The sequence below is a fragment of the Patagioenas fasciata genome, chromosome 7 (genome assembly GCF_037038585.1).
Source record: "Patagioenas fasciata isolate bPatFas1 chromosome 7, bPatFas1.hap1, whole genome shotgun sequence".
In the NCBI taxonomy this organism is placed as follows: Eukaryota; Metazoa; Chordata; class Aves; order Columbiformes; family Columbidae; genus Patagioenas; species Patagioenas fasciata.
This window is the reverse complement of record NC_092526.1, coordinates 26,160,009-26,177,307: the sequence shown is the minus strand read 5'-3', so window position 1 is coordinate 26,177,307 and position 17,299 is coordinate 26,160,009. Positions and strand designations below refer to the sequence as shown.

At 42.0% G+C, this 17,299-nt stretch overlaps 1 long non-coding RNA gene across 1 annotated transcript in view; it reads right to left on the bottom strand.

The window, feature by feature from the left end:
- The window catches only part of LOC139828363 (uncharacterized), a 49,135-nt gene extending 43,798 nt beyond the window's left edge, over nucleotides 1-5,337 (bottom strand). The window contains exon 1 of the long non-coding RNA XR_011739877.1: nucleotides 5,273-5,337. This is a non-coding gene — a long non-coding RNA (uncharacterized lncRNA). The remainder of the gene's footprint in view (nucleotides 1-5,272) is intronic.
- Nucleotides 5,338-17,299: the final 11,962 nt, after the last annotated feature.

Here is a 17,299-nt window from a genome sequence, read left to right as displayed (position 1 = left end):
CAAAACACTTCTGTACACTGTCATATCCCTATCTGATGGAAGAGAGCCTTATCGGTCTGTTTGGTAATAACACTCCTGGAGTTGTTTTGACTAGACTTTTTTTCCCCTGTAATGGTTCTAGCCTACAATATATCATCTGTGCTTTATAACACTTGGTTACCTCCCAAGCTCGTTATGATCACAAGATCAATATTATTGGAAGTTTAAATCTGCACAAATCCATTTAAGTTAGTGGAGCTGTAAACCCTGTTGCTGATATTTCACAAACATCAGTTGTCTCTTACTTAGAGCTCCATTCAGATCAGGGAAACATTTTCCTCCAAGCGAGAAAAGAAAGACTAGAGTGTCTTATGCACTACCACACAGTAGGACCAAGCAAGTTAATTTTTTCATACACCGCTTTCTCACAGGGAGAAAGAACGTGGGGAGTCAAACTACTGAGCAGCATGAACACAAAGAAGCTGCTGGAGAGCAGACCTCTGTCTGGATCTCCAGGACCCCTCACTTTCTTCCAGACTTCAGAGTCAATGATAAAAAAAATAAGCTTTAATCTTATCAAAGACACTTTTCCCATGCTGTGGGAAGAACTTGAAATCCACATATCAACCTCATTGTATTCAAAGCCATCCAAGAATGAATTTGGACTAACATACCTTTACCAAACATTTAAACAGAAAACAAATGAGTCCATGCACAAATGAGCACAGTTAAGGAACTTGTGCATTTCAGTCCTGATGAGAGGAAAAATAAAGAGCTCAAAAAATAGATAAGAGGCTGTATTTCTAGCAGTATTTCAGATCTACCTCTACCAATACATTTGTCCGTTTTCTAAGCACTATAAAGAGAAATAATTTTATGTGATATACATAGTCTACTCTTATCTTAAAGACAGGACAAAATCAGTTCTTTCACCTTCCCACTTCATAAACAGCCCACTATCCACTCCTTTGTCATATTTCAATGTTAGCTTCAGCCTTTCAACTCACAGGGATTTGCACAGGCTCCTTTTGGTTCTTATTCACATAACTCCATGCCCTATGAGATTTCACCTGAATTTCAGGTTCACAGTAGGCAGAATTGCCATGCCTTCAGCATCCTTCCTATTGAGTATCATTTCAAAAGAGTACATTTTATTTCTTTGAAGTGACCCTTAAAATGTTTCTCTACTCAACCTGGCATATCATAGAGCAAATCAATAATACCACTGGACTGCAATTGTTTGGTTCAGGTCAGATCTTCAGAAACTTGGATACTTTGAACAGTGATAAAAGAATGCTGTATCAGCCTCTCCTCAATGTGCTGTACCAAGCTGGTTTTGTAGGAGGCAGACACTGGAATCTGGGTAGAAATTAATAAGGAATTACAAGAAAAACATACTGAATTATACATGTTCTGCTGCCATGGATCAATACAGCTTCCAAGAAATCAAAGGTTTTGAAAAAAAATGCAACATATTGTGGGCATACCTCTGAAAAAAAGTCAGGTGGTAATTGTATAATACACATACCTAAAAAACTCAAAGGAAAAAAAAAAAAAACTTCAAAACAACTACTTCTACATTTTCTTTTAGAGAAATTACTTTATGGGGCAAAATTATTCTCAAATATTTAAGAACCTATGCTCTATTACATGTTAGGTCTCAAGTTTTTTTGGGGAGTGGTTGTATTTTTAATAAGAATGGTAAGTCGACAGTACAACTGCCTTATGCCAATGCTTTCAGGCTGCAGCTCTCACTGTTCCAAGAGGCAAAGCACACAGGTATCTTTCCTTCCCACTGCAGGTGTTAGAAAGTTGTGGGGTTTCTGCATTAGTCAGCACAAGCGGACCTTGTTTTTCTCATTAATTACACCTGCAGGGCATATAACAATGAACAACTGCCTCAGAGCAAAGAGGAATAAGAAGGGATAATACAAAAGGAGAGTCCAATGTAATGAATTAAGATATTCTAGCTTAGCCTGCTCATTCTCTTGCTGGCATTTGTGAACAGAAGTAACAGAATAACAGCCTTCATATGCATCCAGTCACTAAAATACTGATGAATTCCAGTATATCCAAGGCGCATGTACTTAACCCATGCATGAATATTGAATGCATATTTCTGACCCAGAACTTTGCAGTCTCAATGTAAAATCTGAAGCATTCAAACAGCATTTTGAGGGGAAGTTCCCAAGCCTGAGACAGGGACACAGATCCTGTCCTGAGAGCTGCTCGAGTAGGAATGTACAGTCACTAAAAAGAAATGCTCAAATAGAGATGCCAGGAAAAGAGAAAAACCTTCATTCAGAGTGACTTGACCTGTCAGGAATATATTTTGCCCAGTTCAGACAAGAGATAACTTAGTACCTGAAAATATGGCTCAAACAGCTTAGAGATTAAACAAACTGAAATGCCCTCCTACCTTTGCTGTTTATTTTCTTCCCCTTCCTTCAGCTGCTTTAGTAAAATAGAAATCTGCTGGAAACAGCATGTTTTGCTTTGTACATCTATATGCTTTTACAAACAGTGACATACAATCCAGACCCCTCACCTGTATACAAGGAATTTTTCCTTTCTTTAGAACAAAACCTCTTAAAATCAATCTTAGTGGGAAATAAAAACAACATTCTCCTGGGAACAACAGAGACTACTTACACCTGAGAACCAACCACCAAACACTATTGTTAAGCACCTTATTGGTGGAATTACAGTAAAGGCTTAAAAGAGAGGTGTCCAAATTAATTTGGGGTTATTAGACACCCAAATTATAATATAATTCAACTGTGCTTTAGCTCTTCCAAAAAAGCAGAGCATAGGTATGCAATTCAAAGCCTAAACTGCAAGCTTCACATGCACAAAGGAAGTGGAGTAATCTAGGAAACCAATTTGTAAAGCTGTTCTCTACCTTATATTTTCCTTTCAAAGTATTGGAGAGGTGCAGCTTTCTCCCAAAGAAGGTCTTGACCAATGCAAAAGCAGAAAACCATCAAAGCTGGAAAGCAGAACCCTATAGCATCACCAGAGAAGAGTGCCCCTGGCTATGCTTAAATAGAGCCCTATGGGGTCACAGGTGGGGCTGATCAAGGTTGTTAAGGTGAAGTAGCAGATACATGCTGTCTGAGCTTGGAAAATTACAATTCCAGGCTCCATCTTTCCAGTTTTTGAGGGCATTTTCCCTGTTAGCGTAGATGATACTTTCTGTATCATGGCAATAGAAGTCACTACGAGGGAAATTTTCAAATAGACCAGGTGGTTTTAGAAACACGAATGTCTCTACTTGTCAGTGGAAGTTGTACTCTCAAGTATATCCTTTAGATACGTCTGTAAATGTCATCCAGAGTGAGGGGACATATAAGGCTATTCCTTTTCCCAATGAAATCCCTCTGTCCTCTCCCCAGCACCCCCAAATCCCACAACAAGCCACAGTTTAATGGCGTGAACCAAGCCAAGTGAACATCAACGGGCCACACATCAGCATGGCCATAAGAGCCAGACACCATGACAATGAAAGGGCAGGAGAATAGGGGGGCCGTAATTTCAAGCAAGGAGAAAGAAACCTCCCCTCATGGGAAGTGATGGTCTGTGCCCTACAAAACAGCCTTGTGCTCCACTTGTCATTGGCTTTGGTCCTGCAGCTGGGCCATCGTGGCCACCGGCTCTGCCGGGTGCACCCTCAGCACAGCATGGAGCCTGTGTGACCAGTGCAGCCCCTCGGGCTGCCTTGTGCAATGAATGGCATTTCCTGGCCATAATGTCCTTTTATACAGCTAAAATAAGCTGTGCATTCTCTTTTTAAAGTATTCGTCTGTCACTGTGTTATTAAAATAACATCAGTGTCCCTCCAGTCTATGGGTTAGTGGGTTATGGGCTAAAATCTGCTGTCAATTACCAAGCAAAATGTGAATGAAATTAAGAACAAATCGTCTAACTTCATCAATGTTGTTTTTCTCTTCTTCCCCCAGATAATAATACCTTAAAATAGAGTGCCTTATTAACCACAGACCAGAAGGTTAATAAGTACATCAACAGAACAAATGTAGTAAATTAAAACAATGCATTAACATTCATTAGTATTTCACTGTTGATTCCCAAACATGCTGCTATTGCTATTGTGTTGTTATCAAGAAATAATTGTTATGTCAAAAGATAGGACCCATATGGTTCAATGAGTTCCTCTGGGAGCTTCTTCTGTATGAAAGTCAATCAAAAATACGAATCTATAAGGAAAGATGTGAACACGAGAGAGCTGCTCTCTGTAAATGCAGCCCATGTGAGAGACTCCAGTGATAGTTTTAAATAAAAGTTTTTAAATCTAGGGGAAAAAAGTAAGAGTTAGGAAACCGGAGGTAAAATCAGCAGGTTTGTTCACAGTATGTAAAGCTCAAATAGTAGTCTTTGCCAGAATGGATCCTGTTATCCTAGCAATAGAAAATACTGTCTGAACGCTTCAGGGAAATTAAAACACTGTATTAATATTCCTAACCATAATAACTGAGAATGCTGATCTAGGTGAGCTAAAATGGGCTATTTTGAACAGCATTTACCCTCTGAAACATCCACAATATTTAGGTGAAGCCTGAACAGATAGAATAATAGAATCATGGAATCATTTTGGTTGGAGAAAACCTTTAATACCACTGAGTTCAACCATTAACCTAACATTGCCAAGTCCAGCTCTAAACCATGTCCTTAAGAACCTCATCTATATGTCTTTTGAACACCTCCAGGGATGGTGAGGAAACCACTTATGGCTAATGTACTGCATTGGATATCCCGGCTGAACATGTCCACCATCTAAATTAAATCCTGTCTTACAACTCAGATCTTTGTGATAAACATTTAACTCACAGAATTAATTTCTAAGATGTTATAACATACAAGATGTACAATCACTCAGCTGCCTCTTCTCATTCAGCTGCTCTCGTCCTCATTTATCTCCTGACCATCCTGCCGGCAGGAGTCAGGACAAGCTGAGGTGGCTGTGTTGCGGCTCTGGGTTTCAGTGCCATCTGATGTTTGCCTGAAACCTTGTGTCACCACGAGCTCCAGAATCCCCGTTGTGGACTGAGCCCTGAAGCACTGCAGCACCCAGCTCAGAGCAGCCACATCTGCACCGCAGGCATTTGCCTAGTGCTCTCTGCAACCTCACTCTCTTCTTCTTCCCCCAAGCTTTGTCTCCTTTTCTCCTACAGCTTTTCCCCCACCATGGAGCAGAGCCAGGGCTGATTTGCTCTGACCTCCCGTGGCTCTGGCTGAGCTGCAGCCGGCACAGCTTCCAGCAGCCCCACACCTTTACCTCTGGCTGACTCCAGCTCCCGCCAAGGGTCTGTTCCCAGCGCTGCTGCTGATTTGCAGGGTTTGGTGGACCATACAAATGAACAGAAACCCTAACTGTAGGGTTTTGAAGCAACACTTAGATTACATCACTGCCTTTGTTTGTTAACATATCCTTCGCAAGTTCATTATAAATTACTGTATGATTCTTACTTCAGTGTTTTAATAGCACAAGTTGTTTTGCCTAGCTCTATCTCGCTGTTCTATCTGGCGGTTTGTATTTACCAGGCACACAGGGGTTGTGAAAAGCATTGCGTAAGCCGGTTTCTATGGTAGGTTTCTATTCGCCATCTGTTTGACTGAAAAAATATCTTTTTCAGTTAACACACTGAGTCTGGTGTTTGCATCCTTTGTTTCCTTCCAGATGCAATCTCAGAAACATAGGAGGGGCTGTGAGGCTTTTGGGGGGAGGAAAGGCCATTTGAAATAGCCCTTTTACCCAGCTAAGAAATGCATTGTCCCTGCCTGAACACTGCAGGAAGCTTAACGTCCTGAAAAGCCTCTTTCCCTGTACCCAGCTACTTTCCATGGCACTGCTTTATCATAAAGGAGATAAAACTGTAAGCCTCTTTCTATATATACATTCATCCTGTTTCTGGGCTGATTTGCTAAGGAAAACAGGGTCTGTGCTCCCCATCACCTTGTTCCCCTCCTTCCCCAGCTACTGCTGAGCCTCTGGCCTATTTCTGTCACATTCAGAAGAGGGGACAGAATATTAAGTTCCCACACATTTCACAGGAAAGGGGAGAGGCCTATCAATGACCCCAACAAGAGATGGGATGGCATGAGAGCCCACCCTGCTAGACACTGGGCAGGCTGCTCCGGAGAGGGATGCTCTGAATGCCCTATCCATGGAAAATTGCTTTAAATGGAACTTGCAGCTCAGCAGACACAAATGTGTCCAAGCAAGTCCCAAGGAAACTGCTCACGGGACTGCCTGTTTCCAGCGAGTCTCTCCAGCTAAGAATATCAAACAGGGACTGGGCAAGCAGAGCCTCTCTAGAAGTGCCTGGGTGGGCAGCAGTAATAGCAGCATGAGTGGTGTGTGAGGGGATGTGTATTTTTGGATGACAGAAAACCACAGTCCTCAGGAGGAAAGGCTTCTGTTTTCCACAGCTGCATGAAGCAGTGGAAAGGGTGGGCTATAAGATCACGGGTGAGTAGCCAGAGGAGCTGAGAGTGAACACGCAGCACATATATCCTGAAGCAGCCCCGGACCTGTGATTCATTCAACACCCACCACCGCAGTTTTTGCCACTCAAGGGGGATCAGCAAAAGCGAGGGCTGTCAAATCATTTTCCTGAGCATTTCTGAGAACAGCCTGATGATTGCTGAGCTGTGTGAAAGGGATGTGCAAAGCGCTGGGGGTGGCACACTCCTTTGTCCCCTATGCACCAGCAAACAGGGTGTTCCCCGCACACCACCTCTTCCTGCCATTCAGCACCGGGAAGGCATCACCGTGCACTGGTGGCTGGCAGCACACTGCTGCTGCAAGGGAGCTGGCAGCTTCACTTGCCTAGCTCCTGGGCAACAAGCGCATGTTTCGTTTGGAAAAGAAAGCTAAACCACCTCCTGGCCCTGCTCTCTGGGGGAGAATGGGGCAGCTGTGGCAAGGAAAGGTGCATGGGCTAGCAGCAGTCTCCCCACAGCAGCCCAGGTGTTGGCCCAATGAGCAGGTCACCTCGAAGGTGATCCCAAGGTAGTGCCCAAAGTGCTTCTGATACCCAAGTCATCCTCTACATGAAACACCCTGGGTGCCCCTGTGCCATGCAGCTATTCACAGTATATAAGGCAGCCTCAACTGTTCCCGAGCATGTCCCACTGACAGCTGTAATTCAGTACCTAAAGTATGTAAGGACATTTTGATCAAAATGTATTTTCTTCTCATAAGCTGTTCCCTCAGCCATGGGTCACTGCTGTTTCATTTTGACTGGGAGAAATATTATATGTGCATCAATCATAGCACACGTGCAAGGCTGAAACTTTTGCTTTTAAGCTATAATAAACTAAATATTCTCTAATATGCTAAATAAATAATAATAATGTACTATACTATGCTATATATTATATATTAGAATAGATATGATATGATGTAAAAAAAAAAAAAAAAAATAATAATAATAGTAATACAACTAAATATCTCTTCTCCCTGGACTGTGACCTGTCATGAAGACACAGTGTTGGGTAGCGGGCAGCCAGTACAAGGAGAGGCATCAGGTACCCTTACAACAGTGCAACAGGGTCTGAACCAGGTTAGTCATCGTGGTACTTTACTGTAGAAAAAGGTGCACAGCCTAGAGATTAGGGCAGTTGCAGGGCTGTTTTTGAAATCTACAGTTTAAAAAACAAACAAGTAAACAAAATTTAAACTAGAAAGTAATTGCAAGTTTTTTCTCCTAAAAAAAATGAAATAAATATGTGAACAGGGGAAAAGTGTAAATTTTTATTTCAACAAGAAACAGCCTCAAGTCCTGAGCAGCTGGAGGGGAAAAAAAAAATAAAGGAGTCCCAGGATAAGCAAACCAAACTTCACCTTGAGGGTTATAGCTTGTTTACAAGGTTCAGCCAGGGCACGAAGCACAGGGAAAGCATCTGGCCACAATCTCTTCAATGCACTTTAGCAGCCTGCAAATGAGATCTAAACCAAAAATAATCAAACTAAACAACTTTCAGAAGGAAAGTCTTCTGTCAAAACCTCCTGATTGCTCATCAGCAGCACTCAGACTATACTTAAATAAAAGTTACCCTTTTTGAAAGGCTGGAGAGCTCTTAGAACAAGTTGCACTTGCCTTTCTGTGGCCGCCCAGACCTCTTTGTGCCCATGATCACAGCCAAGCTCTTCCTGGGAACATGAAGCAAAATGAGATATACATCAGGTCTCTCCGTCATGACCTCGACAGTTACCATGTATGTTTTTGCATTTGAATACATGAGGGAAAAGTTTCTGCACCCTCCAGAAATCTTCCTGTCACTGGGGCTCTTTTGCTGTTTGATGGAAACTGTGTCTCACAGGTTGTCAGTCACTGAAGCTGTAAAATCACCTGTGTTGGGAGGTCAGGCTTTAGAGTTACAGGTACACAGATAAACAGCTTAAGGTCTTAAAGAAAAGTATAAGTGAGAAAAATAATGGTGCTGCTGTTAAGGGAATAATCCACTGCAGAGATTCACCCATCTGCCTTGGCAGTACCTCACCAGAGTCTGGAGGAGGTAAACATTATAAGCTGAGGCATGTGTGCTTCAGTCACTTGCTTTACTTCCAGTCCTGGTTAGGAGCATTGTGTTCTGTATGAAACAATAAGAGTGAAGTCTCGAGGACCAGGACATTTAGAAAAAGCATCTATACGTATTTGTGTACATTAATTCATGAAGCCAAATTCTGTTACTGGCATGCACCGAGGCTGTTGAGCATGGTTTGTATGACTCATGGGGCTAGGCCAGAAATTATGTTAAAAAAACTTACACCTTAAAACAAAACAAAACAAAACAAAACAACCAAACCAAACAAAACAAAACAAAACAAAACAAAAACCAGTAACAACACGAAGGAAAAAAGACCTACAGCTATTCTTTTTGCTGGAGTAAGGGGCTAGACCTGCAATCACAGCGCAGGTCAGCATGGGAATGCCGGGCAGCTGCTTCTGCCACAGCCAGCAGCTGTCAGAGCCGCTCTAGCGACACACAGCGTCTCCTATTGCATTTTTAATATATTTTTAGATATCTTTGGTTAAAAGTTTCCTGTGAAGCAGAATCCTAGAGGCGGTGCTTGGGCAGGGAGAGCACAACCTAGAGAAATGTAGGTGCTGGGTTTGGGCCACAGCATCCAGTCATGCAGGAGGTCTGGGAGAGGGAGGTTGTGCTTGGAGGCAGCTGCTCTTCCCAGGAGGACCATGCTGCTACCTCCATCATCTGCCAGCCAGCAAAGCTTCCTCAAGCAGTGTTCATTCTGGCTGCAAATGGCATTATCTGCTTCCCATTGCCTGCTGTGTACAGTCTATGTCTTAGATTGTCTGTCCTGGAAGAAGGTTTAGTTCTTCACTGTCAGTTTCTGCTTTGTGAATTAGCTGTGTACCACCACCAGTTTTCTTGTTATCCTGCAGAAAGACTTGCACTATAATAATACTATAATTATTTGTATATATGATCTTACAGTGAGGTTCAGTCTGAGGTCCATCCCAGACTCTTCTTGTTGTTCATTTATTTAAACCTGAGAGTATATGTTTTATATTCTTACTAAGTGGCAGTCTAAGGAAAGTTTTGCTTCATTCATGATGAATCATACCTTTTGTCATGAAGGTCTCACAAGGGAATGAATCACTTTGCTTTTTCTATCTAAAACATTTTTCTAATAAAATTCTGTTTTTCATACAGTTTTCACTTTCTCAGTTCTAAAACCATGCAATCTTTATTTTCTTCCCAATTCTTTTTTTAATTACAAATTCAATTATTTGAGTAATAATGTATACAAAACAAGATAAACATACAATCTGCCTGCACCCAAAGCCAAGCAGAGGTACAAGATCTTCCCAGAGCATCCCTGACCAAGACAGAGGCCGTGTCAGACAGTAACAGCATCAGGAAGATGCAGCAACATCTTGGCCGTCTCTGGGATCTGACCAAGCGAGATCCTGGCAATGTTCACTTTTATTGTGTTCTGAGTTGCTTGTTTTAGGGGATAGGTATTCTTGGGGTGTGTGGTATACAAAGAATTATTGCCTGTTTTTCTTCACATGTTGTGTGGCTTCAGCTCCCTCAGTAAAATCCAGCTTACATCCAGTTCTGGAGACAAAAAAAAACCCAAACCAAACCAAAACAAATAACTTAAACCAGGGAGTGTCTAAATCAAATATGACAAGAATAAATGGGACAGTCATGAAAGAAAGAAGAAATGCTTATGCACCTGTCCTTAACAGGTACATATGTCTCTGTGAATAAAAAGTAGAAAGTACATTAAAACCAAACCAAAACAAACAAACAAAACAAAAACACACAAAAACAAACAAACAAAAACCCAAGCAAACAAAAACAAACAAAACCCCAAACAAACAAAAACCAAACACCACCAAACGTGACTGGAATTAGTTCTGTAAACATGTTCTTAGAGAAAGGTGACAAAATCCTCCTTTAGTTTTCCCATGCCATGGTAGGTGAATTTCAGCAGGAGTAACAGGATGTACAAGTGCATCTGTAAATTAATGACCTAAAAGTTACTAGGTGTATTGAAGACTGAAATAAGAGAGTGCAAGCAATGTCTGACATTGACTTTAAAGCTGATTTAAAACAAACCAGAGCAGAATTCTGAAGAAGAGTTCAGCAAAACCTCTTCAATATGTCAGACAGACTAGGTTTTACTTGCTCCACTTCCCAGAAGAGACAGGGTTGCTCTCTAATTTCCAGGGAAAATTACATGTAATACAATCCTTTGGTAAAAAGGACAGACCTCAGCGTGCAAAGGAAAACAAACTTTATTCCACAGGCAAAGGTTATACACAAATTCTTCTATTAGAAAACATATCCAATCTTCAGATATTAATAGAAAGAGAGAATTACAGCTACAATAAAAATAAACCAAGAAAAACAAACAAACAAAACCCCTAAGAAATATGTATTTCTTCTGGGGGAAAAAAAAAAAAAAAAAATCTGTCCAAATAATGAAGGAAAATTCCAGTCTTTTCTTCCTTAAAAAAAAAAAAAAAAAAAATTAAAGCGCTTAAGTGGTATATGTTCTGATGATGATCGTCTCTTTTTTTCCTGCAGCTACATAATTCCCCCGTCTGTCCCAACTCCAAAGTCCACACAAATAAAAGCAGCCTCTGTGAAGCAGCAGGATGTGACAAGCAGCTCACTTATATCTACCAAGACCAAAGAAATATGAAGCTTGCATGTTAAAAAGCATTTAAACATGTGTCCAAAACCAAAACTGATCCTACCATATGTTTTGAGGCTTTTGCCACATGGTACCATCAAGTAAGAATACATTTTCCTGACTAGGAAGGCAATTTTTCCACACCAGCTTAGTGCCTCCATTGTTTTGGCAGGAGCACACTCATTGTGCTTCTTCACCTTCTTCAGTGTGTGCGTGTTCACTGCATTTTGTCAGCTAGAGCCTTGTTTTCCAGAGCCTGTAACCTGACCGCTTCTCAGGAAGCCCGTAATAGAAATCATGCTCTTGCTCATGCTTTTCATGTGTAAACCACAACATCTTTGGGTCTTTAATACTAATTAAGAAACCAAATAATAAATTAGATTTAAAGGGAAATCTTTTGGGAGGAAATAACAGATTCAATTTAATTACTATGACGCATCTTGATTATTTTTTGTATTAGTACAAAGAATATGCACTTAAACAAGTAATCTTTGTCCTAATAATTAAGATCATTTGTCCCTACAGGTTATTTCCTGCCTGGAACTGAGGCTGTTGCTGTGCAAAGGTGGAAGGAGGACTGAACCGGCCAAAGTGAGAGCAGAGAGACAGCTTCTCATCACAGCATCGCCCATCCCGCGCAGGAACACATCTCCTTTGCAACAGCAAAACCTTGCTGCTGATCACTCCAGGATCACCCACAGTGCCTGCTTTAATGCTACCAGCATCTGTAAGGGCTCCCTGGGGGGAAAGACAGTGGGCATGCCAAATATCTGGGGTGTTGGGATAAAAACCTGAAGACTCCCAGAGCAAAGCAGCAGAGCCAGGTGTCGGCAAAGTTCCTCTTGTCTCCTACTGTTCCTTCAGCACCTCTGAACTTACAGATGAGCCTCACAGAAATGCTGGGAAAAGCCAAAAGCCCTGTTTCACTGCCCGCTGGCAGATCTGACCATTTCTTGCCTGTGAGACTGGAACAGTGGAACTGTGCGTGTTTCATCTCTCATCTTTACTCAGGCAAAGATCCCATGTGGGAGACGTGTACGAAAAAACACATAAAAACATTTGAGGTATTCCAATAAAGCCCACACTGGTATTCAAGAAGAGATCAGGCAGATCTCCAGCTATCCTGGCTCCCGCATGAAGAGGATGGACTCAACGACCTCTTGAGATTCCTTTCAGAATTTCCCCTTTGTGTCTATGTTTATAATTACTGGACCATGCCCATATTTGCACTGTTTCACTAGAATGATGCGTACACATTTTGTAAGGAAATGTCCAGCACAAAGGTATTATTATTATTACTACTACTACTACTATTATACTAGTTATTATTATTAGCTTGAGAACTGCTGAAAAATGGATCACGGTTCCTCAGGAATTGAATAGGTTTTTTTTTCAGTCAGGGCCTTTGATGCCCCAAACAGTATCTGCAAATGAAGAAGAAGAAAACAGCGACAGCAGAGAAACAGCTGCAGAAAACATAAACCTATTAGCTGCAGCACCACCGTGTGTCAGCCCTGAGAATACCACATAGTGGGAAAACACCAAATTTATACAGGAACTGCAAGAGTAAACATTTTATATATATATATATATATATATATATATACATATATATATAGTTGGCATCTAAATAAGAACAGTTTAATCTTAAAACTTTTTTAAAGCTGTGTCATGACTAGAACCCGTTATCCTTCTTCCAAGCAACAAGACATGTTACGTTATGTCAAGGTAATACTAGCACTTCCAGAAAATGAAATACATGTCCAATCAATAAGGGAATACTTTAAATAGGAATTTAGATTTAAAACTTCTCAACATTTTGAATGGATTCGTATTTGCTAACTAACATGCACAAGTGTGATGGATGCACTCGACCCCCCGCCCAGACAAACCAGCAGCAGTTTGGTCCAGGCTACAGAGGAGGTAAAGGACTGAGCCGCACCCAGGCCAAGAACTCCTTTCAGTAGATCGACAGGGAAGCAGAACAGCACACTGAACACCGGTGGCTTGTGGGTGCAGGGAGACTCGTCCCACTGTATACAATTTGGCTACTAGTCAACTACTTCATTCTACAAATATGACAGCCTGGATGAGCCCTGGATGAGCTTTCCCTGCTAAATAAGTGAGCTGTGTGGCAATGGTTTTACTACTCACAGGTCAGTGGATGAGCCCAATTCAAGTTCAACATTAGTCATTTAACTTAAGTAGATGCATACTGAATGTAATTGATTATTTAGAGATATAAGGCTGTATGATTTCAATATACTCTTTGATTCATGTTACTTGGCAGACTAGATTTGCTAAAATTTTAAGCTCATATTTACCAAAAGCAACTGCAGACTACACTAAATGCCTGCAAGAAAAAGTCTAGCTGACATTTTGCTGGGAAAAATGGAACTGACTGGGAAAACAATGACCCAAAGCTATTGCAGAGACATTACAGACATCTGCAAAATGGGGCCTATTTTGCACTTCACTGAGAAGAAAGGATTTATCCAGACAAAATGGCACGTTCAAGGATATAGACCAAAACCGATGTCTACAAATGAACAAAACAAAGGCCAACGTGGAGTCAGAGAAAAAGGGTCCAATGGGGAGCAAAGGACCTGGTGGTAAAATATTGCTATTGGAGTGGATCTTGGTGTGGATGATCTGTAAAGACACAAAAGTTTGTAGTTTTCTGTGCTTGGGTAGACCTCTGCACAGGTACCCAGGTTGAGTCAGCCCTTTGCTGTTCTACTCCATTAAATTTTTTATTTTCCTAAGAATTTTGTCTCCTGAAAGTCTGCTCTGCATACGGTTTTCAGGTACCTGAAAGTTTGCTGCTGGAGTTCTAAAATACAGACTCCAGAGCAAACAGTTATCAGGGAAAGAAGAATCCTGGTGGCTTGCACCGCAATGCATACTGGTCTGGCCTGAAAGTTTGCCTCCAGTGCCCCAGGACGCAGACTCCAAAGTGAATGGTTATCAGGGAGGAAAGACAGATACAGGCAACTGGAGAGAAGGAGAGCAGCATTCAGGTTGGCATATTTCCCCCTTGCAGTAAATAATAGAGTGAACCTGCCACCAAACCAAGAGTCGCGCCCCTCTTTAAAAAACCTAAACATTGCTCTGCAGTAAGCAGAACCCTAAATTTCTCCCCCATGACAATAAGCACACGCACAACTACTCAGCAGCTGTCGTACACTGCAATGTCTGTAAGAGTCGCAGCTTTCAGCAGGGGTAAGGATTTGCTTCACCTAACAGGGGTTGGCACAACAGGCAGCAACCACTGACAGAGGCTATTTCAGTGAAAATCCTCCTCTCTCGTGTGATATATTATAGTAGGTGTGTTAGAGCCCTGTAGGCACACCTTGTTTCTTTTATTAGGGGATGCCATTACACTTGGGTTTCCAGAGTCACATCCTCTGGCCACATGGTCTGGATGTCCCCTCAAGGCTACGGATCAGACAAGATGGGACATTGTCATTGGGTCCTACCAGCTGCTCCAATGGAGCTAGGTATGTGCTTTTGCCTTGGCAACAACTGTCAGGAACTGCATATCCATGACATCACCACCTTTTTTTTCAGAGTATAGTAAGCAAGAACAATGATTGGTGGCTTTTTTTCTTTTTAATTTCTAGGCAATGTGAGATTCTCAGTCCCCGACTGTTAGCATTTATCTTCAGATGCTTTTACATGCTGCACAAGCCAAGCCAAAGAAGTATCCTTCTACCCTACAGAGCAGGCTGTGCTGGTTGATCTGAGACAAAAACCTTCAGCAGCAATGGAGAGACACAACACATCCAGGTAAAGCAAAGAAACCCTCATAACCCATGCACTAGCTATATTTCTGTGGGTTTCACATCCTAATTAGCCTTGTATGGCTGCAGCCGTTCTCTGCTGTTTATGTCAGTGCCAGTAACTGTGTGCGGCCCTGCTGAGCATCTCCTCTTGTCAGAGCTGGGAGAAGGGGGAGCGTGGTGTCACCATGGCTTCCCGGCCCGCACATGGCTGGGGCTGCTCCGGCTGCCTTGCCCTGCAGCAAGCTGCTGCAGGAGCACATCCTTGAGCTTCTAATTAATTATGTTCAGAAATGGGATTTAGACTTCCAGTTCACTTGGGCAAGTCTGAAAACATTACGGTAGCAGAGCTAATGACCATGGAAAGGAGAGCACTGAGGACAAAGCCCCATCTCAGAATGCTGTGGCCAGGAGAGATGCGCTGGAGACCACAGTACTTGGCACTTTGTTTGGGGCTTCCCCCCATGGATGTACACAGGAGCCTGGAAATCACCAGCACCTGCTGATCTCTGTGTGTGTCTTCTGGATGTAGATTCCCACTCCTGTTTTTCAGAGGCAAGTTCAGGCATGGATGTGTCAGCTGCCTTAATGACTGTATTAGGCAGGAGGATTCTCATGATCCTGATTTTCTCAAAATGCAATCACATACATGGTCCCTCCTCTGAATAATCCCAGTTGGCCTGGTGATTTGCACAAATGACAATCCCATGGCAAACTCCTATAATTGGACTCTGTGATCCTTGTGGATCCCTTCCAATTCATTCTATCACATCACTTGTCCAGCTGAAGACCCTCAGTTAAAAATGGGCAGCATGTAGCACCCACTACAGAATGTTTTGCCATAGCAAGCTTGTTCAATTGCTAATGGCTACTAAAATGCTCATGTAGACCAAGCACCCCCTGCTGCCCAAAAATATAAACTCTTTAAATCTGTAACTACCAACTCCAAGTTAACTACATTGGGTTTCATCTAATAATCTGCTGAAAGTCTGAAGTAACCTGCAAACAACTTGCCTCTGTAGATTTTCAAACCTTAACCAAAACCAAACCCCAGAAATTACTAACTGCTTTGAAGTACAAGGAATTCACATCTATTAGTACTAGCCCTGTGCGGGCTTTGAAATGTGTAGCATCGCTTTCCACTCTATAACTGAATATGAGCCCTTAAACAGGTAAGTGTTGCTTAAGCTACCTCAAAATTAAGAATATCACATTAGCTCCTCCTCACTTCAGCTTGGTATTTACTTGTATGGCTACCAGAAAACAAACTCCAACCCTAACTTTCTAGAGAGCTATCCAAAACTTCCGGGTCAAGCCTTCACTTCATACCAGTTCTTACCCATCTTTGAGGAGACCTTCCAAGAACACAAACATAAACCTGACCCTGCTATCCTTGTTCTCTCATACTCTTCAGCAGTCTTCACAGGAGCATAGCAACACTATTCCTACCCCAAAATTAAGAATAAGACATTCACATTCATTCCCCAAATTATCTCATGTGACTTTGCTGAACACAGCAGGAAAGATATGTCTGTAAACCTTATTTTCCTAGCTCCTCGTGTTACACTGACTCTTAGTCTTCAAGAGAGCTCAAGATCACCTACAATTCCTGCAGAGTAAGAGTAAGACATTCAAATTCAACCTTGAACTTGCTTCAGGATATCCTACAGGTCAGAGAGGGAAATGTGCTTGTCAGTATTTCATGTCCAGTCACAGGTAGGATTCTACCTGTAACTGTAACCCCGTAAGAGGGAACACAAGACTTGGCTGGGAGTTAAGAATCGAGGCATTCACATCCCTTTCTGTATGACTGTCCTGGAGGGCCACAGGAAACTGCTACTGGGATCTGATTTTCCTAATTTTGACCTGAACTATCCTGTCGCTTAAATAAGACCACTAAATATGTTAAAATCTACCTTCCCTTTAGCTCAGGTAGCATTTCCATGTATAACAGGAAAGATGCCATCAAATTATCTTTTCCAAACCCTAAAATGAGTGTTAACTGTCAGCCTACAAGAGCTTAAACACCTATGGCTCCTCCACGTTTAACAAGGCATTCATATATGACTGTACCGATCTCATGGCTTTGCAAAATCCAGCAGAAAACCTGCTTCTCCAACACGTATTTTCCCAGATCCTAAACTTAACCCTAACCTCAACCCTCCCTTTAGAGTTACGAAACCTCAGATTTTACAGAGTGTTACCAGGGCTAGTTCACTGTTTATCTCTGAGAAAGTTGTTAAACGCAGGTGGAAAACATGCCCTTGTCCCCACACTCTCCAAACTTACTTTGTGCTCGGTTTTCCAGGTTTAAACCCGTCTCAAACCAGATAAGTGAATTTTC